The sequence below is a fragment of the Leopardus geoffroyi genome, chromosome X (genome assembly GCF_018350155.1).
Source record: "Leopardus geoffroyi isolate Oge1 chromosome X, O.geoffroyi_Oge1_pat1.0, whole genome shotgun sequence".
Classification (NCBI taxonomy): Eukaryota; Metazoa; Chordata; class Mammalia; order Carnivora; family Felidae; genus Leopardus; species Leopardus geoffroyi.
The window spans coordinates 33,434,059-33,460,732 of NC_059343.1; the positions used below are offsets into that span (position 1 = coordinate 33,434,059).

General features: G+C 39.0%; 1 protein-coding gene across 6 annotated transcripts in view; it reads left to right on the plus strand.

Moving 5' to 3' along the window:
• Nucleotides 1-26,674, plus strand: part of SYTL5 (synaptotagmin like 5) — a 288,860-nt gene that overhangs the window by 143,335 nt on the left and 118,851 nt on the right. The window contains exon 1 of one of the 6 annotated variants that reach the window (XM_045471712.1): nucleotides 15,532-15,586. The exons of the other annotated variants lie outside the window; for them this stretch is intronic. The gene's annotated coding sequence lies outside the window, so the exon portion shown is untranslated. Of the gene's footprint in view, nucleotides 1-15,531; nucleotides 15,587-26,674 lie in introns of those variants that run through there. 6 annotated transcript variants of the gene reach the window in all.

Here is a 26,674-nt window from a genome sequence, read left to right on the forward strand (position 1 = left end):
GAAGGCTGGAGATGTGAGAGTAGATGGGTAATCCATGTCTGGTTAGGAGACCTGTGTGGTCAGGTGGTAACCTTACAGTCCATGCAGGAGTCCACACTAATGGTCTCTGTGACACCTGTAGGGAGCCAGACTTCCTGGGCTCCTTCAGACTATCCAGCATCCAAGGTGGAATTTGGAGGTGGAGCTTCAGTGACTTCGTGTTGGCAAGCCATCTTGAGTCACAGGGGCTTTGGACAATTTGGACATGCTTAGGCGTGCTTCCCCAGGTGCCCCTGGCCTGGATCTCACGCGATGGGTGGGGGCCTGGGCCACTGGCTGTGAGACCGCAGCCTGCTGAACCTTGGGGAGAGACAGAGTGGCACGCAGAGGAAGCAGCCAGAGGTACACCCAGGAACCAGACAGGCCTCAGCCTGGTTTCCTCTCTGCTCCCCTCTGCCTGGGGACTCACCCTCTCTCTGCTTCCTGCCACCATTTGTGTAGGCAGCAAGACCCAGCTGGCTTTTAGGTAATTCACAGAAGTATCCTGAGAATAATTGTGTGGAGGTTGTATTTAGAGCTTGTTACAACATGTGCTTGTAAAACTCCAAGAACCCTTTCTTCGCACTTACTTCCCCTTCAACCGAATATTTACAGAAACACTGTCAGCATGTCTACCCCACAAAATTCTTTTTCAAATTTCTTTACTCTTTATTTTCATAATTCAGTGATGGTGATGTGGGAGGGGCTCATGGAGCTACCATCCCAGGTATCTATGGCCTCTTTAAGCAGCTTTGTATCTCTTCCAGCCTCCTCTCCGTCTGCTTGGCCAGGTACTTCCTGGCCCTCAAGTGGTAGGTGGTCCTGGTAGGCCTTGACCACCTGCGTGACCTCCCACTGCTCCTTGGTAGGTTGTTACAGAGAGCCACGAAACCCTCCTAGCCTTAGCCAAGACCAGTTCTTCCTGCTAACTGCAGGTGAAGGTTCAGTAGGTTCTGGTCTCCAGGAAGTGTAGTTTACGTGAGGGCACGTCAGCTTCCATGGCTATGAAATGAGGAGGTTGGACGACATTATTTTAAATGTCTGCTTGTAGCATATGTACAATTACCACTCTAAGAGCTTTTCCTGAGGAAGGTTCTTACAGTACGTGGGGCTTCTTTTGGATGTCCATTTTATATTTGGGGGCAATTTGGCCCCAAGATGGTAATCCCCTCTCCTCACCTCACAGAAGGCGTGCTTGTCTCTCCTACCTGATGTTGAGGCTCTCTCCTCTCCTGTGTCCCGAGAAATGGGCCTTGAGACTGACAGCGTTTCATGTTCTCCTCTGGGAAAAAGAAGATGAACTTCTCAGTACTGTCTTTTGAATGTTCAGTGTGTCTCTTGAATCTAGGGAAGTGCCATCAGCAACTCGTTTTCTTTGGGAAATGCTGATAGGTTAGGATAAAATCATTGATTTCATACTTTGATTTTATCTTTGTACTTGGCAAAGTAGGTCTTGTTCCACCGTATCTTATGTTGAGCCGTGTCACAAACATTTCTGCTTCTCACTTATCTTGTTCTGAAAATTCTGACTCTGTCCATTGACGTGGTATTAAAGTTGATCATGTGGTGACATCAGAAGCCTGTACCCAAGAGCCTCTTCTTGGAAATACCTGTCCTTTTTCTTGGGAGTTCTCAGACAGAACTCGTTTGTTGAAAACAGGCCCTCTGTCCTGTAGCTGGTTGTATGGTCTTGTGGGAACCATCAGAATTAAACAAAACACAATCTGCAGGAGACAGACATGTATAATGGCTGGTTAATTTATTACTGATAATTTTTCATACGTAAAAACTTCTGTGGGAGGGCATAAAAATAATGCAAATGAAGGCGAAATTACTTTTTGCCCCTGTGGTATGCAAAAGAAGGTAATAAAGCCAATTCAAAAAAAATGAGTCTTTTGATTAAGACTATTTTAGAAGAAGTCTGGAGCAGGTTCTGAACATGTGTATTTTAATAAAAGCTCTAGGGATAAGTTTTATGTATAACTTCATTTTGAAAGCACTGACCTAGAAGATACTTGTTACAAGTTAAAATAGTAAGATTGCAATGAAACATTTAAAATTAACTGAAGTTGCACTGATAATATTGTAGTGTTGTTGCCTTAATATCATCAAGTTAAGTACCACCAGGATTCCACTAAATGGAAACAGTGGACAGGGGTGCCCAGGTGGCTCAGTTGGTTAAGCATCTGATTGTTGGTTTTGGCTCAGGTCATGGTCTAATGGTTTTTGAGTTCAAGACCTGCACTGGGCTCTGTGCTGGCAGAGTGGAACCTGCTTGGGATTCTCTCCCTCTCCCTCTGCCCCTGCCCCACTCATGCTTGCTCACTCTCTCAATCTCGAAATAAATAAATAAACTTAAAAAAAAAACAATGGCCAGTGAGAATAGTGACAAATCTCTAGGAACATCTTATATATGACACAATTTCTAAAATATTTATGTTAGTGATATTATCCCTATTCACATTTAACCTAGAGAACATTGACCACCTCTTTTGAGAATTTGTTCCCATGCAACTCTTAAACAGTAGTATATCAAATAAATCTCATAATTCTATTACTTCTCTTTTTGCAAGGTGACAGAATCTTTGTGACTTTCAGGGCCTTCTGGGAAATCTCAGAGTTTTAATTGCAAGATATATTTTGAATTATTGTTTCATTTTTCATTTAGTATTAATTTTGGGAAAGCAAAAAGTAAAATTACCAGGACACTGAAGCACTTAGGATTATGGAGGGGCGCTTGAGTGGCTCAGTCGGTTAAGCAGCAGACTCTCGATTTCAGCTCTGGTCATGATCTCATGGTTGGTGAGATCAAGCCCCACATCAGGCTCCACACTGACACTTGCTCTCTCTCAAAATAAATGCATAAACTTAAAAAAATTTTTTTTAAAGGATAGGATTATGGTAGCTTCCGAACATGAATGGTTGTAGCTTGGCTACCTGTTACTTAAAGTGGCCATGTAATAAACAACCATCCAAAAGTTATGTAACTTCTGTTTATTTTAAAGAGAATAATCAGGGTCATGATGAAGTCAGAACAAACTGAAAAAAGATATTTTTTTGAAATACAAAACAGCAGATTATGAAGAAGGTAGCTCAGAGAAACTGATTTTCAACTTCTGACTTCCAGAAATGTAATCAAATAAATGTATGTGTTTTGAAAGCCCTGAAGCTTTTGGTAATTATTTGGAGCAGTCATAGGAAACTCATATGGCTAAGGTGTGACCTTTTATAGTCTTTTAGTAAGACCAGACCCATGCTCTTACAAAACTTGGTCTTTCTTACTTGAAAGCAAATCAAATCCTCAGATTGAGTTAATATGCACCATAATATTTGATACTAAAGTAACCACAATCTCTTTTTGAAAATCCTGTAAATAAACTTATTAAAATTGAGTCCAATTTGGAAAAATTTAGTACAAATTTGTGTCCCTTTTCAAATTCTATTTTTGTGACCCTTCTACAGCTTTCTGTACATGCTCACTTTTATATTTCATCGTTCTCATTCCTGTTCCACAACAAAAAGCCATTTTCCTTTAGTACAGCAATACCTTATGGGCTATAATGTATCCAAAATAAAACAGACTGAGATAGTAGATCAAAATAATTAAAACTAGAGAAACAGATTCAACATCATTGTATTCGTGCTTTGGATTCACCTGGATCATCAAGAAAAGAAAGACACACTTGGGATTAAACTCTGCCTCAGGCGCACTTCTCTTACATTGAAATCTACCTAGCTCTGGTAGGTTAATGTATTGGGAATTTCTATTTGACCTCTCGGATGATTAGAAGATAATTGTCAGAACAAGATAAAACCATGATGTTCATACAGATATGAAACTAACATGTTTAAAGGTTTTCCTTAACCCGTGAGAGAACCATTAGATGTTACAACTATGCCTTAGGAGTAAAGGCCATGCCCTAAAGTAAAACGTCTAATAGAGCCACCCTTAAAAATAGTGAAATCCTACCCTTATAAATTCTGTAGAGGAGATAAAATTTGGAGTCTGATTCCTTAAAATTAATCAGGCTTGGGGAAACCTTGGATTTTCTACGTAACTACCTTAACAAAACATAAAAACAAACCTATTGAACTGCCTACTGGAACAAAAAATCAACACTTTTCAGAGGAAGATAGCAGAACCCGGAATCTCTAACATATTCACATCATCCAGTATACAATAAAATTTATTCAACATGCAAAGAAACAGGAAAATGTGACCTATAGTCAAAAAAAAAAAAAAAAAGGAAGCCAATATGCCCTATTGTTGGACTTTTTAGACAATGATTTTAAAGCAATTATTCTGTGATCAAAGAACTAAAGGAGAATATTTTCAAAGAACAAAAGGAAATACAGTCTTAATGAATGAACAGGTAGGGAATTTCAACAGGTAAATGGATACTATAACCAAATAAAAACTTTAGAACTTAATTGGGAGTTGGAATGAGTCACTTCTCCAAATCCTTCCCAATTTTTATACCCCAGAAACAACTATGTCACCTTCTGGGTATCTGCCTGCTGTTTGTCCCACCTGCATGTTAAAGTGCTTTTAAATGCAAAAAAAAAAGTGGCGGGGGGTGGGGGGGAGCGGGGCGGGGCGCTTGTGGGTGGCTCAGTCCTTAAGCATCTGGCTTTTCATTTCAGCTCAGGTCACTTCTCAGGACATCCAGCTCCACACTGTCAGTGCAGAGCCTGCTTGGGATTCTTTCTCTCTGCCCTTCCTGCATGTGTTTTCTCTTTTTCTGAATAAACTTAAAAAAAGAAAACCTAAAAATAAAGCCTTAAAAAGATAAATGCAAAAAAAAAAAACCCACTTTGGAACTTAAAATTACAATAACCCAACTAAAAAACACACTACATGGGTTCACCATCAGCTTGGAGGTGGCTGAAGGAGTCAGTGAACTTGAAGACTGATCAAGAGGAATTATCCAGTCAGAAAAAAAAAACAAACAGAACAAAACAGATATCCTTGAGACTTTTTTTTTAAAATAAGTGTTATATTGGCTTCTCTGTGTGGCTCTTTGAACATAAGGAAGTAATAGTTCTCTTGATATGTAAAGCTGAACTCATCTTCTATTCATTTCTCTGGGACCCCAAAGGGCTACTGCAGCTAGAAAGAAGCATGCTATGATAACATAAATGAATAATTGTGTTAAGGAAATAATCTTCCAGAATTTTTACTGACTCTATCTTAAGATGCAGTACAGTACAAGCATTAGGAAAATTTTACTCATTATCTAATGTTCAGCTGAGCAATGACATTCTATTATAGTTATCTTTTCAAAATCATAGGTATAAAAAAATCATACACAGTGCATTGTCATGGTTAGACACATGGACTGTGGTGATGGGGTACCTGGATTTAACTTCTGGCTCTACCATGTATTAATTGGGTAACTGTGGGCAAAATACCTAGTTTGCTCATCTGTAATATGGGGATAGTAATAGCTCATCCTTCATAAGTTTTGGAATTTATGGGAAATGATATATGTAAAGCACTTGGAATTTCACCTGGCACATATGTGTTAGTTGTGATCATCAAATATATATTTTTCTTGAATCTTTTAAGAGTAGAATATTTAAAGGAACAGAATATTGAAAGACATTAATTAATTAAGACATTAATTGAAACATTAAAACATTAATTGAAAGTATTAATTGAAAAAGTGTCTCTTTTCAAAAGTCTTCCCTAATGTGCTTTAGAGGACGAAACAGCTATTACCTTTCCCCTGCTAATCAGCAGAGGCATTCCTTTATGAAAGCGGAGATATTGCCTGCTTCTTGGAATAGCTGTCTACCACAGATAAACATTACTCTGAGCTACTGGGTGTGTTCAGTGTGTAAATAGATTGTGGGAACACGAGAGGCTGGTTTTTCAAGTTCCTTCTCCTAGCGCTCCATGAGGGTCAAGTAGACCAGCATTGTATACCTTGTATGTCCAAAAGAAAAGTGCATCTAGAAAATACTCTAACCATCATATTGAGGTAAGAGTCATGTGCTTAGGGGTCTTCAGGGTGACATCACCTTTCTTGATTTTTGATCTCTGTGTGGTCGGGGCTTGGGGTTTGCTTTTCAGGAAATGAACGACTCTTTCCACTATTTGACATGAGATTTTACAATGAAATGAGAAAGAAAGGAATATATACAGAAGGGACATTTTGACCGTTGGGCTGCTGTGTAAGTTTGATGGCTTGAGGAGGGAAATAGAAGCATCTTCTGGTTCCTAGGGCTTAATTTAATCTATAAGTTGTAACCTTGTGCTAGATCCTACTGAACAATGAGTGTCTCCATGAACAAATATATATCTCCTAGTGACACAAAGACATCAGGTTCACAGCAGAAGTCCTGTCACTTTACCAAAAACCGGTCGCACCTTTGTATATAAGGTAGCAATCCTTGTGTTCTGATTTTCTTTCATTTGTTTAAATCTCAGATGTTTTATTTAGCATTGTTGAATAACAGTCCTGTTCTTGATATGGTTAAATATCCAATGTGGTTATATGTTTAACAGAAAAATTGCAAAAGTCTGAAAACTTTGGAATACTTTCCACATGAATGTGGTGTTTTTAACGCCATGAGGAAATGAGATCCTGACTGAATATGAACGTATACTAGAAAGATGCATCAGGTTTTCGGAAAATTCTTTTTTATACAGACTGTTTTAATTAGCAGTGCTTTCTTTCTCATTTAAGTGAAAAATGCATTTTGGAACACAATATATCAAACCAGGTACTTGGAGAGAAAAGGTGTTATATATTTAAAGCATTCACAATTATGTATAGCAAATATTACTTGTGTATGATAACGTATTTTAAAATCTTAGCCTCCTTAAAATGTCTTTAAAGCACAGGAATTTGGTGTTTAATTTTTTTACTTTATAATAAGATGTTTACATATTTAGACAACAGCTGAAGCACAAGACTGTTACAATTTATACCCCATGACTTAAGTGCACGAAGACATTCAAATGGACTCTAGTGAAATCCTTAAATGGATCTATACATCCCTGAGTGTGTGTGTACACATTTACATATGGACAACTAATATTGGGGAAACAGATAAGAAGGAAGATGAGAAAATGTCTTTTTGTTGTCAAATCATGGTTATTCTGGCTACTTAGGATTTTCTGAAATTCTCTGCCAACCGGAGTTTGGGAGTTAGCTGTGTTGTCATTCGGTTTATTCCAGTTTGTTAATGTCTCCTAATTGGTTTAGGGAATGAAATAATATTTCTACCTCTTTGTGTCTTGGAGGCACATTTAGTATTTTTGTTGAAACTATTTTCTTATGCTTATTTCGTATGTTAAAGAAATGCAGCTTTAATATGTGGAATGAGCAGTTTGTTTTACCTAAGCTCTCTTCTACAATGGCATATGTTATGCCTGTTTTGCCAGCATATGTAATAACTTAGCTAATCATCTTTAATACTTTCTATTTAGAATTGTAACTCTGTTTTTATACATCCCATATGCTGCTTGTGTATGTACTGTTACTCTCACACATTCACCCCCACACATACTTTCCCACTTTTGGATGATTTCACAGGATTCTTTAACTTCTCTCCAACTTGGTTTCATTCCTGGCTCTGTCTTTCTGTGGGTAGTATCATCGCTTCCTGTGACTTCTGCTTACCATGGTTTCTCCACATCTTTCATCACACCGAAGCCAGAGACATCCAATTATACTGAACACAGCAGTAATAAAAGAGGTGGTTCCATTGCTTCCTTCATTTGTAGACCTGGCAACTGAAGTGGCTACATTAAGTTCTGGAAGATCATCTGGGAGTCAGGTAGACCTCTTAGAGGTACAAACTCTGATAAATACATACACTCTGGGATAGGAAATTTACTTGATCTGGTTTTTCTCCCCTTTCACCACAACACATCTCTAAGAGGTACTTAATAAAATCTGCCCCTTCGTGCCTTGCTACCCATTCTGTCTCTTTTTAAAAATTTTTTTTAACGTTTATTTATTTTTTGAGAGTGAGAAACAGAGTGTGAGCGGGGGAGGGGCAGAGACAGACAGACAGACAGACAGAATCTGAAGCAGTCTCCAGGCTCCAAGCTGTCAGCACAGAGCCCAACGCGGGGCTTGAACTCACGAAATGCAAAATCGTGACCTGAGCCGAAGTTGGAAGGTGAACCAACTGAGCCACCCAGGCGCCCCCCATTTTCTCTTTTAATAAAACCCCACTTTATTTTAATTTCCCTGTGATATAACATCTATCTATGTCACTTTATTGGCATTGCACTTCCAAGGGTCACTTGTGTTGCTATTAGGAAATCTAATTACATTCATTCGTTCATGCATTCATTCAGTAAATATGCAACTCTCATGTCTGCCTTTGTGTACCTCTAGTATAGTTAGGAAAGATGTTAATTTACCTAAATAATTCATTTCAATTATGATAGGTACTATGAAGGATGCTTTTCCAAATCCTCATTCTATTTGACTACTTTGCTCTATGTGACATTCATAATCACTTCCTACTTCTTGAATCCTCCCTTCCTTGTTAATCCATGACTCTATATTATCTATTCAGCTACTTTTCTACAATTTTCCCTCTCACTGTCTCCTTCTCTTCCTTACTTGTCCGTTCCCCCAAAGGTGTATCATTTGGCCCATAATCTCTTTCTTCTTCTCCTTGCCTGTGATGTCTCATGAAACCATAGTTTTAAATATCACCTCTAAGTGAATGCTTGTAATATATCCATTTCCAGATTTTTCCATTTATTATGTATTTTCTCACTCATATGTCCAACTGTCACCTAATATTCATCATGGTTGTAGCCAAACTCACTGTCTTTCATGTCCTCCTCTTTTCATCCATGTTTCTGCTAATGGTGTTGATGGTCTCCTGGTTTTGCACATTTGAAACCTCGGAGTCACTTTTGATTCTGACTTTTCCTTTGCTTTCAATACCCAAACCATTATCAATTCCAATTATTCTTTTCATTACAATAATGTCTAGAATCATTTCTCCTGTATCTTTTTGGTTATTATTTTTTTCTTTTATGCTTTATTTTCTCATCCTCTCCTCCTTTGGTCTGAGAGCCACTTAGAACTCGAGGTCTTGGTTAGACCCCACCTCCACCAGAAAGTCCACGGATATCTTCTTTTCCCAAACCTTGGTGACAGAATTATAAGTGTGATAGAAAGAACACAGGCGTTGGTAGCCAAATATCCAGCCTTAAGTTCTTATTTTAACATCTAGGGCCTCCTGTGCACTTTCTCTCTCTGCCAGCCTCGGTTTCCTCACACTAATCCTATCTCATGCGGTGGTCACAAGAAACAAATAGGATCTTGGAGACGAAATCGTTTTCAAGTGTGAAGCACTATATAAACATTAAAGTAAGATTTGCTAATAGAAGAATAAGTCAGAGGCAAGGACAAAGGCCCTGGGTCTTAAATACTGGGACAGTATAGTGTAGGTATTGGGAAGCTGGACTCTCCAGCCAGACCACCTGCTTTTGAATCCTGGCTCTACTACTTAACAGCTGTAAGAAATGAGGAAACTTAGTTAGCTTCTCTGTTCCTGAGTTTCCTCTTCTGTAAAATGGGGGTAGTAAAAATTTCTACCCAAAGGGGTATGGTAGGACTGGAAGGGTTAATAGACGTAAAATACTTGAAAACAATGCCTGGCACATTTTAAGTACTCTTAAGTGTGGAAGTGGTGGTGGGGCATGTGGATACAAGGTGGGAATGATATATTAGAATGGAGTTACCTTATGCAGATCAGTGCCCCATCAAGGGTGGAAACACACAACCACAGAGTGAATATGTATACCTGGCTAAATCCCTCGTGACTCATAAAAAATGGTCCTCCCCTCTGCCGCAGAATTGAGCAAATGTACGTCGAGGAGCCATGCATATTCTGAAGAGCCGTGCATATTCTGAACAACCGGTTGGGGTTCAAGGATAGGGATAATGGTCTTTCAGACACTTTGGGGAAGTTAAAAAGGAATGGTAAATAGTTTGCCTTTTGGAGTCATGAAATATGTCAGTATTTCATGGAATCAAAATATCAGTATCCAGATGTCTAAAAAGAGACTTAACTATCCTCTGTATTCTAGAAATTTCTTTCTTTAACAAGCGTAGGCTTATAACATTTCACAGTGCAAGGGACCTTAGAAATTCTCTTCTTCTCAATTTATAGGCCCATTGGCCAGAGTATGTATTTTTACTCACACAGTAGTTTAGTTTGAGCGAGGGTTTTTTCCCCCATGTTAAGAAAACAGATAATAATACTTAAAACATTCCATGAGTGGTTTGAAGTGCTTTAAATTATTTAAACAATTGAATCTTCACGAGAATCCCACAAGATATCATCACCATCATCATCATCATCATCCATTTACATAAGAATAAAATTAGGATCATAGAGGTTATGCATAACTAATGATAATTGAGCCAGGTTTCAAACCCAGGCAGGCCAGGGCCAAAGCCCATATTCTCCATCACTGAGTCCTATCATCTCGGCACCTCTGTGCTCTGGCCTTTGGTTATGCGGCTCCAGTTCTCCTTGACAAGTGCTATGAAATGTTTGATAGTTTTTCATAACATATAAAAATTACTAAAATGAGATTTGTACTAAGTTTCCCAGTGTCTTTGCAAGAGGAGTCTGATTTTTTTTCTCGTCTATGATTCTGTATGCGAACATCAAAGGTCTCAAATAATGATCTTCTCTATTTCCTAGACAGCATATCATACTGTAAATTGGCGGGTACTTTGCACTGTTACTTCATTGTGGTTTCTGGCCACAGGGATATTCTCTTGAATGTGTGTTCGTTTCCATCTTTGTTTTTGCTAACATTTCAAAAGTTCAAACTCAGTATTTAGAATTGCTGTGTTATTTCATTTTCCTATTTTAACTCCTTGTTCATTTAAGTGTTCTTTCACTTTCGTGTTTTTCTTTTAACTTTAAGCATTTTTGGCTACGAAAATAATTTAATAGGCTTTTACTTCATTTTCTTCTTCACTGAATAAAAATATTAAAATCAGTCTTTCCTCCACTGAACCCCTTAATAACTTTATTCATTTCCAAGTAGACATAATACCGTTTGTAACTCATGTTAGAGTTTAATTTAGCAGTTTCCAGTCCTTGCAACAGTTGACTTATCCAGGCTAATTTGATTTAATCTTTCTAATCGAATGCCAGGAAGCACTCTGTTCCTACATTAAAACACGTCCAATTCGTTGAGGGGTCTGTGGTTCATGTAAATAGACTTCACTTTGGTGTCGTACAGTCAGAAAATATTTCCAAAAGCGTTATCAGGACTTGGAGAGAAATTAGGAATATGTATAAAGAAGCAACTTTAAGAGGTACTTTTTAAAAATAAATAAATAACTAAAACGAGTAAAAATTTTCCAAACCAAACAATGTAATTTTGAAAAACTCATTGAACATTAACAGTTTATTCTAAGAATGGAAGTGATAGATTTTACCAGAGAATATGGAGTTGGGATGGGAGCTGTGTGTAGAGAAATCATACTTGGAATGTCGCCATCAAATAATGATGTTCCAGGATTCAAAAATAGACTTTGAATCTAAACATACTTTTATTTGGATTACAAATAGTTCAGCAACAGCCCACTTGGTAAACACAGACCAAGAAAGGTCGTAATAAACATATTTATTTAATTCATGTGTCGAGAGTATAGAAAAATCTATTAATAGATCCTCCCAAGAGCCGTATGTAGACAGCAATGATTTTTAGTCTCCTGGCGTGAAATTACATTAAAATCAGTATATGATTAAAATGTTTGAAATGAATTTCATTTAAATCAGTTGATATATCAAGGATATGGTCTCAAACAAAGCAGTAAGGGCCTAATACAAATAGGCATTTTTTCTGACTTTCAGTAAATAATGGGATATCCAAAGATGTCTGTGTCTACAAACAAATGTACGATTTTAAAGTTTTACATTTTGACTAGGACTAGACATATATTAAAACACATTTTGTGACAAAGAATCACTGCCCTCTGATTAAGAAAGCAGCCCAGGAAAATAACTACAAGGAACTCCAGTCAATAATTTGGAAAAAGAAAAGACTAGAATGTTTTGTTTGCATTAGCCATGCTTAAGAAGGAAGAATTTAACTTACTTCAAACCGCTCATAACTGTCATCTAATTTGGTTGGCTATTACTGAGTTTGAGCTCCAAACACAGGAAGGTTATTTCTAAATCAGTTATATACAACAAACAAAATAGCTATTGATTTTCTTTCAAGTGAATTCCTGTTTGACTTTTTTATTGTCCTTGTGAGTAATAGTTGTGTGTTTGGTTTTATACTTAAGCACAATAGGATGTAACTAAGTATTAGCACCACACAGATCTACAGAATAGGTTCCTGAACAATGAGGATAAAATCCAGGGATAATATTCGATTGATTATATTGAAAAACTATTGCCCCTGGGTCAGCAAACATAAAATGTAGGTCCGTTGCTGCCACTAATAATCTTAGTAACTGGTCACACTTTCTGTGGTTTACTATGACCCAAGGACTATTCAAGTGTTTTTCATGTAACCATGATCACGTCTTGGTTTAGTCATGTCTGTGAGTCATTTGACCTTGGTCAAATTAAGTACTTCTAGAAGTATCTCCCTGGGATATTTTTTCTCCTCCCCTGGTTTCTACCTTTCTTCCTGGTTCATAGGCTCACCCAATCTGTGCTGGCATCTATAAAGCTGTTGCTGATTTGGCCTTGTTCCCAATGTCTCACCAATTGGCATCCTCTCTATGACCTTTTGTCAACGGTAGAGGAGCCTGCATTCTCTGGGGTAGAGGAGCCTGAATTCTCTGGGCTCGTAGGTCTGCTGGTCCTTGTAGACTTCCTGTTATCTCAGCCACACTAAGTTCCCCTCCCCCAGCTGAGCTCCTCAGGCCATGCTTGCAAGAGCCAAGTAGCACCAGGCCCTTCCTAACCTATTTTTCTTTACCCTCTCCACATCCTGACCACTGCTGGAGGTTTCATTTCCTTTTTTAGTCAGGAGAAGCTGTTCCAGTGTCTTATCCTACGTTTTCTCTATACTGTCTTCTAATAAAACTTGATGTTCTGACCGCCAAGCTTTGTTCTTGGTAGAGAGAACACCTAGCTTGAGGAACATTTGAAGAAAAAGAAAACATCGAGCACAGCGTTGTTTCCCAGATGATCTGTGGCAAAGAATCAGTTCCTTTGTTTTTAATTTTCCAAGCCACCTTAGACTAACACTTTTTTTTAAATTGTGTTGTGTCATGATTCCACGGATGACACACTCCTTTGGCATGTCACTGTCAAATTTCTATAAAAGTTTTTAAATGTTATCAGTTTTGCATGTGTCTTGTCCCAGCACCAGTATGTGAACCACGTTTAAATATTTTTATTTTTTTAAGTTTTATTTATTTATCTTGAGAGTGAGAGAGCACGTGTGCAAGTGGGGGAGGGGCAGAAGGAAGGAGAGAGAGAGAGACCCGGGCAGCCTCCACACTGTCAGCGCAGAACCCGATGTGGGGCTCGAACGCATGAACTGTGAGATCATGGCCTGAGCCGAAGTTGGACGCTTAACCGACTGAGCCACCCAGGTGAACCACATTTAGAGCAGCATTGCCACAGACCCCACCTTTCCTAGGAAGAAAGGATCTGTATTTACTGCAGTCCATCTTTCATTTTTCTGATGTGTCTGTATGTCCATCTTTGTACAGTCTTTTGGTACCTACAAATGTGCACCCTCAAAAGCAGGAGTACTGGGCCTTGGTATAAGACTGACCAAGACAAAATTATGTGGGTATATAATACAGTATAATGGTCGTGAACACAGTCACTAGAGGAAACCTGGCTTATTTGGAATCCCCCCTCCACCACTTGTGCGCTGTGTGGCCTTGGGCACGTGATTTAGTCTCCCTCTGCCTTGTTTTCCCTCTCTGTAATATGGTAATGATAAAAATAAATAACTCCAAGTGTTGATGCGACGATTGCATGACTTAACATATGTAAACCAAGACCCTGTAACAGTGCCTGGCCTTTGTAAGTAAGTGCTATGTGAGTGTTTACCATCATTTTTACCATGAGCCGTAAGGTAAAGGAGTTAAGGCAAGTGTACTAATGAAGCCGGAAATATACAACCCAATGTAAAATATAATGCCACATGGGTAACAGAACAGATATAATTGATTATGACTTGGATAACGTGAAGTATAATAATGGTTTCTTTTTGGCTTTGCATTTGCTATCTGAGGAATTCTGTGGCTTCACATGGAACAAGAGTATGTGACAGGGAATGATGCTAGGCATTTAGCATTAGCCATTCCTTTTGATTCTCCCAGAAACCCTACGAGGTGGATATTATCAGTATCTCCAGTTTACATAAGAATAAACCGAGGTTCAGAAGGATTAAATAGCTTCTTTAACATAGTAGGTAGGAAAGCTGGGATTTCCACTCAGAGCTTCCTGACTCCAAAACCTGGAGTTCTTGCAATTGGCTGTTTGAGCTGTCCTTTGGAAACCCGTGGGAAGTTTTAAAACTACAGTGCCTTACCACCAAATTCTTTAATTTGATTAAAAAAAAACCCAGCTCTACTGAGAGAAAATGCATATACCATGAGATCTACCCATTTGGAGTGTGCAGTTCAATGTTTTTTTAATATATTCATACGTTAAACACCATCCCCACAATCTAATTTTAGAACATATTCATCCAGGGGTGGGCCTGACAGCAAAGTCCCTGAGGTCTTAGCTTCAGGGCTACAGACCCTGTAGGAGATCTTGAATGGACTTCAAATGGTCGTGAACCTTTTTTAGGATCCACAGCTCTTGTTATCTTTCCCAAAGGAGTAGAGGTGCAGGGGTGCCTGCGTGGCTTAGTTGGTTGAGCCTCCGCCTTTGGCTCAGGTGATGATCTCACTCTCTGTGAGTTCGAGCCCCGTGTCGGGCTCTGTGTTGAGCCTGCTTCGATTGTGTGTCTCTGTCTCTTCTGCCCCTCCCCTGCTCATGTTCTGTCTCTCTCTCTTTCTCAAAAATGAATGAACGCTAAAAAATTTTTAAGGAATAGAGATGCAGCTCAGATGGTACTAAGAGACTCTAGACTGGTGTGTTCTCAAACTTTAGGGTGCATGCAAATCACTGGAGCCTCTTGTTAAAATTCAGGTTCAAATTTAGTAGGTCTGGGATGCAGTCAGGCACACAATAATTTTGATTATAGGAATACTAACATGAAACAGATAAGTGAAACATTATCTGCCCTACAATCCTATTCTTCTCATTGGTGAATCTGTGTTACCAAAAAACCAATCAACAAACAAAAACAGACACGAATATTCAATCATTTTTTGTTTTTTGAATTTTGTCAATAAAATATTTCTGGGCATCTGTTTTCTCATATTATGTAAGTATCTACAAAATAGTTTTGCCTCTTGGACCAGAAAGCCTAAAATATTTACTGGCTGGCCCTTAATAGAAAAATTGTGTTAACTCCTAGTGTAGACCAAAGTATGACCACCTTCGAGGAATAAATGTTATTCATCTTACTCTCCACAGCTCTTTGCTGCATTTGGCAGACATGGCGTTACCAATCAGATGGCTAAGAATAGTAAGTATGAGGGGCAGCAAGCTGGCTGCATTTATGGATACTTCTTCCTCTAGAAAAGAGGTCTGGGTAGGTGAGAGTCAACTTTTGGTTTAGTTTACACATAGATCTTCCTGGAGTTGCAAGCTACTTGCCTGAATAGCATGGATAGCTTTCCACAAAGGATCTAGTGTCTTCTCAGCTAGGTCATGTTGACAAGACTTTGGAAGTGGGATTCTCTAGGAACAATTTTCAATCCACAAAGACAGCTTGGTTAATTGGGGTTGGATGCTAGTTAGCTGAACTTATTGGCAGAATGTTGCATCTTCTTATACCGGCCTTCAAGCCCCCTAATGTTTAAGGTGTTTGTTAAGGGTTAGGGTTATCTGACCATGAATTTTACATGTAGGAAGACATTTCTGCTGATTTTCCAACATTAGCTCACTTTGATTCCTGTGAAAAGGATCTGCTAAAACATTATGACTCTTCGAAATTCTCCAGGCTTCAAGTGGTCTCCTGCACTATAATCTTTATTATCAAACTTCTTCTTAGGTGTCCATCTTGAACTATTCTTTCCTTTGGTTTTTGATAAACAACTTCAGATATCCTTACCAATAACTCATTTTTAGCCTGGATCTCTATTGTCTGTCCATGTATCTATCTACCTTTGATGCAAGACGTTGTCTGTTCTCAACACCCATCCCAAATAATCCTTGTTACCACAGGGTCCATAACTGATGGCCAGATTTTAGCATGCTCCAGGGGGACAAGTACAAAGTGTGACCTTGACGGAATTAGATTATACACCAAGATAATTGAAGGATTTACTAATTATATTATTAGAAGGTAGGATGTTAGGGCAAGGAATTTGTGATATAACCCTGGATTGGGGTGAATTTACTGATATGGTGCATTTTCCAAAGATCCTGGGTTTACTGTAATACTTCATGTAGCTGGAGGGATTTGTAACAGTTTACTTGATTGGTTAATTGAAATATTAACTTAACGGTGGCCTACATAGAGTCTAAGTGATATACTTGACTCTCATTCATTAGACTCAACTGCATACCCCGCTGTGTTGATTATCCCTTCTTAGTGTTTCATCAGCTCATTTGTTCCTTTGTCCCTTCTTTAATCATTATTCATCATGCTCCTATCCCTGGCCCTCTTCATATGTTCTCACTTGCATAACCTTAGGAACCACATAAGCACCAATGATTCCCACTGAAATGCCTCTAGTGTAGACTTCTCTGATACACTGTAGTTCCATATTCCAAATGCCCTTTTGGACAGATCTTTGTTGATGTTTGCCTCATAAGCACTTCGACCTCAACGTGTTCAAATTTCAATTTTTTCTCTCAACTTCTTCTGTCTTGTATCCTCTATCTCTGTTAACAGCATTACCATCAGCATTCCATTTACTCCAGTCCTATTGAATCAGAATCTCTGGAGATGAACCCTCCGGAATCTGTTTTTGAGCAAGTCCCATAGGTGATTTTTATGTACACTAACATTTAAGAATCTTTATAGTTCCCTATGCTGGAAGCCTCAGAGTCATACCCTCTCCTGTTTACCACCTACATCTAGTTGGTAGCTGGATCTTATTGAGGTCATCCCCAAATGTCTAAAAAATGACCCTTGGGTCCTTCCCCACTACCCTACTTTTACTTCCTAATCTGTCCCTGGCACTCCTGCGGGAGCCTCCATGCTGTCTGCATAACCTCTGCCCTCTCTTTTGTATAATCACTGAATGCTGATGTCTTTCAAAAGCCAAATCTAAGAGAGAAAGCTGACTGTGCTATTTCTTGGCTTAAAAGCACTCAACAGCTTGATGGCATGGGAGCAGTTTTCAGACTTTTTAAGGTCGTGGAACTCTTTCTTCAAATAAAACCGTGCCAGGAAATCCAACTTATAGAACAGATAAAAGCAGAACTCCTCTGTTTGAAGCAGGGGTCGGCGCCACAGCCTTGGCCACTCAACCTGCCTTGCTGCGTTTCCTAAGAAACCATTCCCAAAGACACAGTTTGAAAAACACTCGATAAAGTCCAGATGCTTTATTTGGATACCACATTCCTCTCTGGCTGGCACCCTCCTTCTTCTCACCTCTCCACCATTAACTCGGACCCCAGCCCTGGGATTATTCATTATTCCCTGGACTAGTTGTATGTTCTTGTGACTTTTCCTATTTACTGTCTTTACATCCTTGAATGGCTACTCGCCTCTTCCTAATTGTTCTTTTTCTTTGAGTTCTCAAAGCCAAGTTGGCATTTATAAGACTGTTCTTTTTATGTGTATGTCTGTCTCCGCTAGAAAATAGAAAGCTCCTTGGGATATAGCCCATGCTTTCTTCCTCTGGGTATCCCCTAGATTCAGCATAGTTTCTGACACATGGTTTTACACATGCTTATTGTGACCCATTCTCTCTCTTCTTAGGTTTTATTTTTTTCCAGACTGAACATGTCTTAATGAATTAAACAGTACCTTAAAAAACAACTTTATTAACCTCAAAGCTATATGACAATACTACTGAAATATTTTCCTGTTTGATATCCGAGCATAATAATCCATGGATATATGCATTGTGTATCATGGCATATGAAGCTGAGCTAATACTGGTACAATGTATTTTTGACAGCATTGACATTTGCTGTCGTTTTTTATGGATAGTGTATGTTATGTGTATTCATTGTAGAAACGTGAAATTAAAGACAATTATAAAGAAGAAATTAAAATATAGCCATAATGTAACTCCCCAGAGATAGACCTAATATTTTGACTTATTTATTTCCATTCTTTCTTCTGTAATATTTAGGTGTGTATACATTTCCTTTTAAACAGGAGCCATAGTGGCACCTGGGTGGCTCAGTTGGTTAAGCGCCAACTTTGGCTCAGGTCATGATCTCACAGTTTGTGAGTTCAAGTCCTGTGTTGGGCTCTGTGCTGACAGTTCCAAGCCTGGAGCCTGCTTGGGATTCTGTGTCTCCCTCTCTCTCTGCCCCTCCTCTGCTTGAGCTCTGTCTCTGTCTCTCCCTCAACAATAAAATTAACATTAAAAAAATTTAAAAAATAAAATTAGAGCCATAGTGTGTAAGTACTTTTATATCCTGATTTTTTTCACTTCATATTATGAGCGCTCCATCATCATATAGTCATCATATACTAGTCATCATATACTAGAATCTTAGTATTGTTGAGAATCTTACTAATAAAAATTGTGGACTTTCTAAGCAATTTCCAAGAAATTTGTGAGTTCTTTTTTTTAAATGTTTGTTCATTTTTGAGAGAGAGAGAGAGAGACAGGGAGGGAGTGAGGGAAAGAGGACATGAGCAGAGGAGGGGCAGAGAGCAAAGGAGACACAGAATACAAAGCAGGCTCCAAGCTCTGAGCTGTCATCTCAGAGCCTGACATGGGACTCAAACTCACAAACCGCAAGATCACAATCTGAGCTGAAGTTGGATGCTTAACTAACTGAGCCCCCCAGGTGTCCTTGAAATTTGTGAATTCTTAATGGAAAGTCTAGGAAACTAGAGAAACAGACCTGTAGGCATTTTGTGAATCAAAGGGAATGGAGGAACATTTTGACTGATCTTTCTTAGTGACATATCGCTTAACTTCAGTGTAAAGGCAAATGGATGGAGGGGTCTAAGATTTTTTTTTTCAACGTTTATTTTATTTATTTTTGGGACAGAGAGAGACAGAGCATGAACGGGGGAGGGGCAGAGAGAGAGGGAGACACAGAATCGGAAACAGGCTCCAGGCTCTGAGCCATCAGCCCAGAGCCCGACGCGGGGCTCGAACTCACGGACCGCGAGATCGTGACCTGGCTGAAGGCGGACGCTTAACCGACTGCGCCACCCAGGCGCCCCGGGGTCTAAGATTTTTTGAGCATCTGTTATGTGCCAGATACTGTGCTTTATATGCATTTCACATTTTATGTACATTTTAATACATGTATGTACATTTTATATATACTCTGTATACAAACATTTGAATATTCACAACAAACCAAGGAAGTGGACATTCATATTCCCGTTTTGCAGATGAATAAACTAAAATGCAGGAACTTAGAATAGCTTGTCCAGGTTATTATCTCAGAGAGTCAGATTTTAATTCCATTTGTTTCTCAAGCTTCACACTGTCTCTAACAGCAACTCTGAGAGGGTACACCGAGGTTGCCTTTGATTGTGAAGGCTTTGTATTAGCAACGCTTATCCTGTGGGGTATAAACCTTTGGGTAACCACAGTTTTTGAGCCCCTGAAATTACCTCTCTTTGTTAGACATTATACATGTCTATGATACATTAGAATATATTTATACTTTTTCAAGGTAGAGAGTCTGTGGTTCTTGGCTGTCTAAGGTATCCTTCAAAAAGCTTTATCTCTATTGCAAATAATGGAGCATCCACAAGTCTTGCAGAAACCCTTTGAGGAGACTGTAGTTTTACTTGCCAGGCCCTGCACTGAGAACATTATATTTTCTTGCTCTCTTACCTTTTCGTGTGTCCCTGGAACCCATGGAATACATTTTCTCTGGATGCTCACCAGTACCTTTGGTACTGTTTGTTTGTAAGAGAGTCTCATACAATTTCCATGTCTGCTAACTGTGCTACCAAGTCACTAATATGCGTTCCTGTGTGTAAAATAATAATAACTTGCATTCTTACTTCTTCTCAGCTGAGCATTTCAAACCGGGCTTTGCACATCTAAAAGTACCTATACTTGTACTGACCCAGTAGCTTCATTCCTATCAAGAGCTCAAAGAATGCATGACCCTTGATTTGCAAACTTCCTCGTCACCACACTCTTATACACCTAATATATTAGGAAGTGACATAAATCAGAGAAGGGTACAAATTCTTCACTACAATTCCATTCCATTGGGATTGAATTCACTTCCTTTAATCTGGGATGACTTTAATAATTTGGTTGACAAATAAAACATGGTAGAAGTACTGTTCTGGGACTTCCAAGGGTAAGATTTAAGACGTCTTGCAGCTTCTGCTTTGGCCTTTAGAATGCTTGGTCTGGGGAAAGACAGCTGCCAAGTAAAAAGTCTGACTACCCTGAGACCACCATAAGGGAGAAATCACATATGGGTGTTGGGGTCAGTAGCCCCAGGTGGGCTCCCAGCCAACTGCTGACATCAAGTACCAGATATGTGAGTGTGTCGTCCTTAACATCCTACCTAGTCCAGCCTTCAGATCACTTTAGCCCCAGCTGCCATCTGACAGCAGCAGCATCAGAAACACAAAAATGAAAGCCTCCCAGTTAAGCCCAGTCAATCCAAAAAACTGTAAAAAGTAGCAATACCTTGTCTGAAGTCACTAAATTTGGGGATAGTTTGTTACTGAGCAACAGGTAACTGAAACATGAAGGAATGAGTGCACCTGTTGTATTTGGAACTAATAAGCTCCACTTATATAGAAGGTTTCCGAGTAAATTCCAGTAATGTTCTTCCTACATTTTGTATGGTGGAGCCTTCTCTTGTCCTCACATTCTCCCTGCTAATTTTTTTTTAATTAAGTGAACTTTTCTGTTCGTTTTGCATACATCTGTTGTAAAGACGGCAATGTTTTATGACATTCTGTAACAGAATTATTGGAAGAGGGCTGTCTGATTAAATAGAACCTACTGCAGTCTAAGAAGATGGCATCCATAATAAAGAGGCCACCATCATGTCCTTTACAGTGGTTTCAGGGGTAAATTCCACTATAAGCCCATTAGTATTGCACTGATTCCTACTGAGTTGGAATATTGTCCAATTTTTCCATCCCAAGCATCTGCCCAGAATATAGTTTCTTTTTCCCAATTTCATTTTGACATAGAGCATCACCCCAGGCTGATTGAATGTTCTCCCCTGAGATAAGATGGTATATATTCCAATTTTTATTGTAGGCATTGCTTCTAAGATGTTTTATTTTTTATCTCATCCGTTAGATGTCCAAAATAAGTCTTACGGCTAAAATCATGGTGTTGGCAGGACTTCCTTCTGGAGGCTCCAGAGGAGAATCCATTTCCTTGTCTTTTCCAGCTTGTAGAGGCTACCTGCATTTCTTGGCTCATGGCCCCTTCCTCCATCTTCAAAGCCCATTTCTCCAACCTCTACTGCTATCATCACATCTTCTTTCCTGACTTTAACTCTGCTACCTCCCCCTACTAAGGACCCTTGTGATTACATTGGGCCCATCTGGATGATCCAGGATAATCTTCCCTTCTTAAGATCCTTAGTCACATCCATAAAGGTTCTCATGACTAGTACATGAGCGTCTTTGGGGCTGTTATTCAACCTATCAAAGGTACCTAAGCTACATTAGGAGTCAGGCATTTAAGCAGATGCCTGTGGATACTTAGGAGTTACAAGGTGAAGAGGTAAGGATAGGGTATTCCAGGCACAGAGGCTTTTAAGTAGAAAGATCTGGAGGTGAAGAAGCCACAGCTGTTTTAGAGGAATCAAGTGCTGAATGTAGTTAGAAGGTAAATACATGAGAGAGGGGTAGGCAAGAGCCAGATGATAAAGGGTTTTTAAAACCATATTAAACAATTTGAACTTCTAAGAGCAAAGGGAAAACACTGAAGGATTTTAAGCACGGGAGCAACACTGGTCAAATTTGTGTTTTGGAGGAATCTGATGTAGGAGAGCAAGATGGAAGCAGGAAACTAATACTGAAAAGCCAGGGTGGTATCACCCAATGCGCAATAAAATTCATTATTGACCATCAAAACCAGCGCATCTACCCAGCTTCCCTGTTGCTGGCAATGTCACCTTTATTTTTTAAGATAAAATTGTTAAAATTATTTTTGGCTTCTCTTTTGTCCTTCTAACCCCACTCAGCCACCACACCTTCCTGCTTCTTGAATGTTTTAAATATATAAAACATATGACTATATGAATGTGTCTCAAATAATAAACAATATGGAAATAAATTTCATTTTTTCTCTAACCCCTGACAACCTAGCTACCATCCCTATAGGCAACATGATTAGCAGGTCTGTATGTATTATTCTATGCCTTTTCCTATGTCTTTGTGTATATTATAAATATGCCTATATCAATGTCATTGCATTAGACACATATGCATTTGAAATCATAAATATAATCCCTATTTTTACTGCAATGTAGTTTAGATATTCCCGTGTTGGTACATATTTTTAAATATTTTCCTTTAATATGGAACCGCAGTATTGCTGTAACATGAGGCTATTTCAGAATTTTCACTGCGGATAATCAGGCTACAATGAATAGCTATTCATTATCCTCACATATACACACAGTTATTAATTTTTCTGTAAGATAGATTCTTGGGGTGCCTGGGTGACTCAGTTAAGCATCAGACTCTTGATTTCAGTTCAGGTCATGATCTCACAGTCTTGAGATCAAGCCCTGCATCGGCCCCCATGCTGGGCATGGAGCCTGCTTCAGATTCTCTCTCTCCCTCTCTGTCTGCCCCTCCCCTGCTCACACGTGCGCATGCGTGTGCTTGCTCACTCTCAAAAAAAAAAAAGATGGATTCTTAAAAGTGGTCAAAAAATGCATGTCTTAATTTTTATTTATTTTATTTTATTTATTTTTGTATGTCTTAATTTTTAAAACTTCATTGTGGTATGAATGACATACAAAAAGCTGTACATAGTTCATGTACACAATTTAATGAGTTTGGAGATGAGCATACACCCATGCAGTTATCACCACAATCAGTGCCATACACATATCTGTCACTTCCAAAAGTGTTCTCCCATCCTATGTATATATATATATATATGAATGAAGGGTAAGGCACTTAGTGATTTTTTTCAGTGTATAACACAATGTTGTTAACTGGAGGCATTATGCTCTACAGTGGATCTCTGGGGATTACTCATCTAGAATAACTGAAACTTTCTACCCTTTGACCAATTTTGAAAGATTTAACTCTGTATGGCTTATTTCACTTAGCATCACACTCTCCAGTTCCATCCACGTTGCTACAAAAGGCCATATTTCATTTTTTCTCATTGCCACGTAGTATTCCATTGTGTATATAAACCACAATTTCTTTATCCATTCATCAATTGATGGACATTTAGGCTCTTTCCATAATTTGGCTATTGTTGAGAGTGCTGCTATGAACATTGGGGTACAAGTGCCCCTATGCATCAGTACTCCTGTATCCCTTGGATAAATTCCTAGCAGTGCTATTGCTGGGTCATAGGGTAGGTCTATTTTTAATTTTCTGAGGAACCTCCACACTGCTTTCCAGAGCGGCTGCACCAATTTGCATTCCCACCAACAGTGCAAGAGGGTTCCCGTTTCTCCACATCCTCTCCAGCATCTATAGTCTCCTGATTTGTTCATTTTGGCCAGACAGAGAAAGACAGATACCATATGGTTTCACTCTTATATGGATCCTGAGAGACTTAACAGGAACCCATGGGGGAGGGGGAGGAAAAAAGAAAAAAAAAAAGTGGTTAGAGTGGGAGAGAGCCAAAGCATAAGAGACTGTTAAAAACTGAGAACAAACTGAGGGTTGATGGGGGGGAGGGAGGGAGGGGAGGGTGTGTGATGGGTATTGAGGAGGGCACCTTTTGGGATGAGCACTGGGTGTTGTATGGAAACCAATTTGACAATAAATTTCATATAATAAAAAAAAAATAAAAAATAAAAAAAAAAGATTTAACTCATCCTCTAAGAAGGGTGACAAGAGATGTAAAGCCTCTGAGATTTTACCCTCCTTTCAAGCTACCAAGTAGGACTGTCATAGTTTTATGATGGTGATTAAAGACCTCCCACTCCGGGGTCAGATGCCATGGACTTGATTACTCAGAGCACAGAAAGTCTCATGAGCTTCGTGTTGGCATCGGTTGCCCTTGTCCTCGAGTGCCCAGGTGAAAATAGTGCATGCAGTGGACTTGTGTAACAGCTGAGGAACCCTGAACCTCGGGAACCCAAATTTTTTACAGTGAGCTTCCAGCAAATCTGCCCTCTGCCCTGGAGAGAGACTTTTGCTTTGTTGAACAGATCGTAAGCAAATCTGTCCTCGGCTCCAGAGACAGACACAGTGTCTTTCCTGGCTGGTCACCAAACAAACATCTTTGGAAGGACTCCCCATAACAGAAGGGCAGCTAGTGCCTCTCCTCACAAGACATGGTAGATATGGAAGAGAGCCACGGAGATTTCTCTCTCAGCTAGGGATTGAACGGATTTCTCCTTCCATCGGTGGGGCCTAAGCCTGCCCATTTCCACACGCTCTCATTAAACAATTGGATGATACACATTTTTGTATTTTACATTTTTATAACCTAATGGGAAAGCTAAAATGTTTTCTCCTTGTTATAATTTGCATTTATATAACTAGTGAGCTGAGCCTCTTTTCATGTTTCTATGATTCGTTTCTGAATTGCCAATACTGTGAGTTGCCTATTCTTATTTGCACCTTATTTTATTGGTTCATTTTCTTGTATTTATCTCTTAAAATTTTTTTAATCTTTATTTTTGAGAGAGAGAGAGACAGAGCACAAGTGGGGGTGGGACAGAGAGAGAGGGAGACACAGAATCCAAAGCAGGCTCCAGCTTCTGAGCTGTCAGCACAGAGACCGACACGGGGCTCGAAGTCACAAACTGGGAGATCATTACCTGAGCCGAAGTCAGACGCTTAATCGCCTGAGCCACCCAGGTGCCCCTTGTATTTATCTCTTTATATTTTCTAGATATGAATCCTTTTCCTGCATTATATGGAACCATCACTTGTTTTCACTTTATTTGCAGTTGCTTCCTTTGTACATTTATTTTAAGTTTATATATGATCTATTCTCTGAAACTTTGTGGGGGGACAGTATAGAATTTTATATAGGTCTTGGTAGTTAAAAAGCATGTAGAGGAACTATCAAATAAGATTTAAGTCTGTCTTCTCATTTTTCTTTAAAATCTTTCTCTTTTGAATTTATTTAGATTTTCTCCTTGCTGATTTCTCTTAGGATAGAAATAGTCTTCTAAAAGAAGTGGGATAAAAAGTATTTGCTTTAGAAATACCAAAATACGTGATGCTGAGATAAGAACCAGTTAATGTCAGATATCTTTTTTCCAAACTGAGGGTTCTGTGAAAGTTCACAGTTAACATTAGAATATTAAAGGCTCTGAGAAGTTCTGTAGAAGAAAAATAATTTGATTTAACTCAATATGGAAAAATTTTTGTTGGACTGAAGAACTTTTAAAAAAATTCCATAGAATATCTCATGACATCTTATGGGATGCTATTGCTTCCATGGAGGCATTGAGGGGCAGTCACATGTCACATTAGAAGCAGGGTCCCTGAAACCACAGTGCTCTGAATTACTACCTGAGCATGTTAATTAACTTCTCTAGGCCTCAGCTTTCTCATCTATAAAATGGGGGTATTAGGATTTATTTTGCAGGGGAGTTATAAGGATTAGTTGAGTTCTATAAGTGTTAGCTATTACTGTGTAACATTCTGAGGATGCCATGCTTGGAGCATCACTGTAAAGCTGGTAATATTTTTAATTGGCCTCCCTAATAATGTTCAGAGAATCAATACATTGTGAAATTTTAAAAAATTCAATTATATTCCCATTGAATGTTGCACACAGTTGTCTATGTAAGAATAAACTGCTGTACTGAAAATAATGCTTGTAATTTCACACTATCTGCCTTTGAGTCTATCATAGTGACAGAACTATTTATTTCGCTCCCCACGGCATGTTTATCTCTATGGTCATTCTCACCATTTGACAGTCATGTGGATTCTTGCCTGCTTGTCTATTTGAAAGACACTCCCAAGTGAATTTTGCAAATGCTGTTTCGCCTGTATCCTGAGCATTTCTAAGTCTGCCAGAAATCTCCCTAACCGTTGTGTTGTCACACAGTGACAGAAAAACAGGAAATTGATTTTATTTTTATTAATTTCATCCTAAGGGCACTGCCAGAAGTAGTTCACTTCTAAAGCTGCGTTTCAAGTACTCCTTAATAAGATATGTTTAGGTCTTCCCTTTGACAAAAATATCAACCTGCATGATTTTTAAGTGTGTTACTCAAAAAATATGCTTTTTAAAAAAAATACGTACGTATCTTGGTGACGCTGTGAGAATTTTTTATTATTGCATCTTTTGTGGTGCTCAGC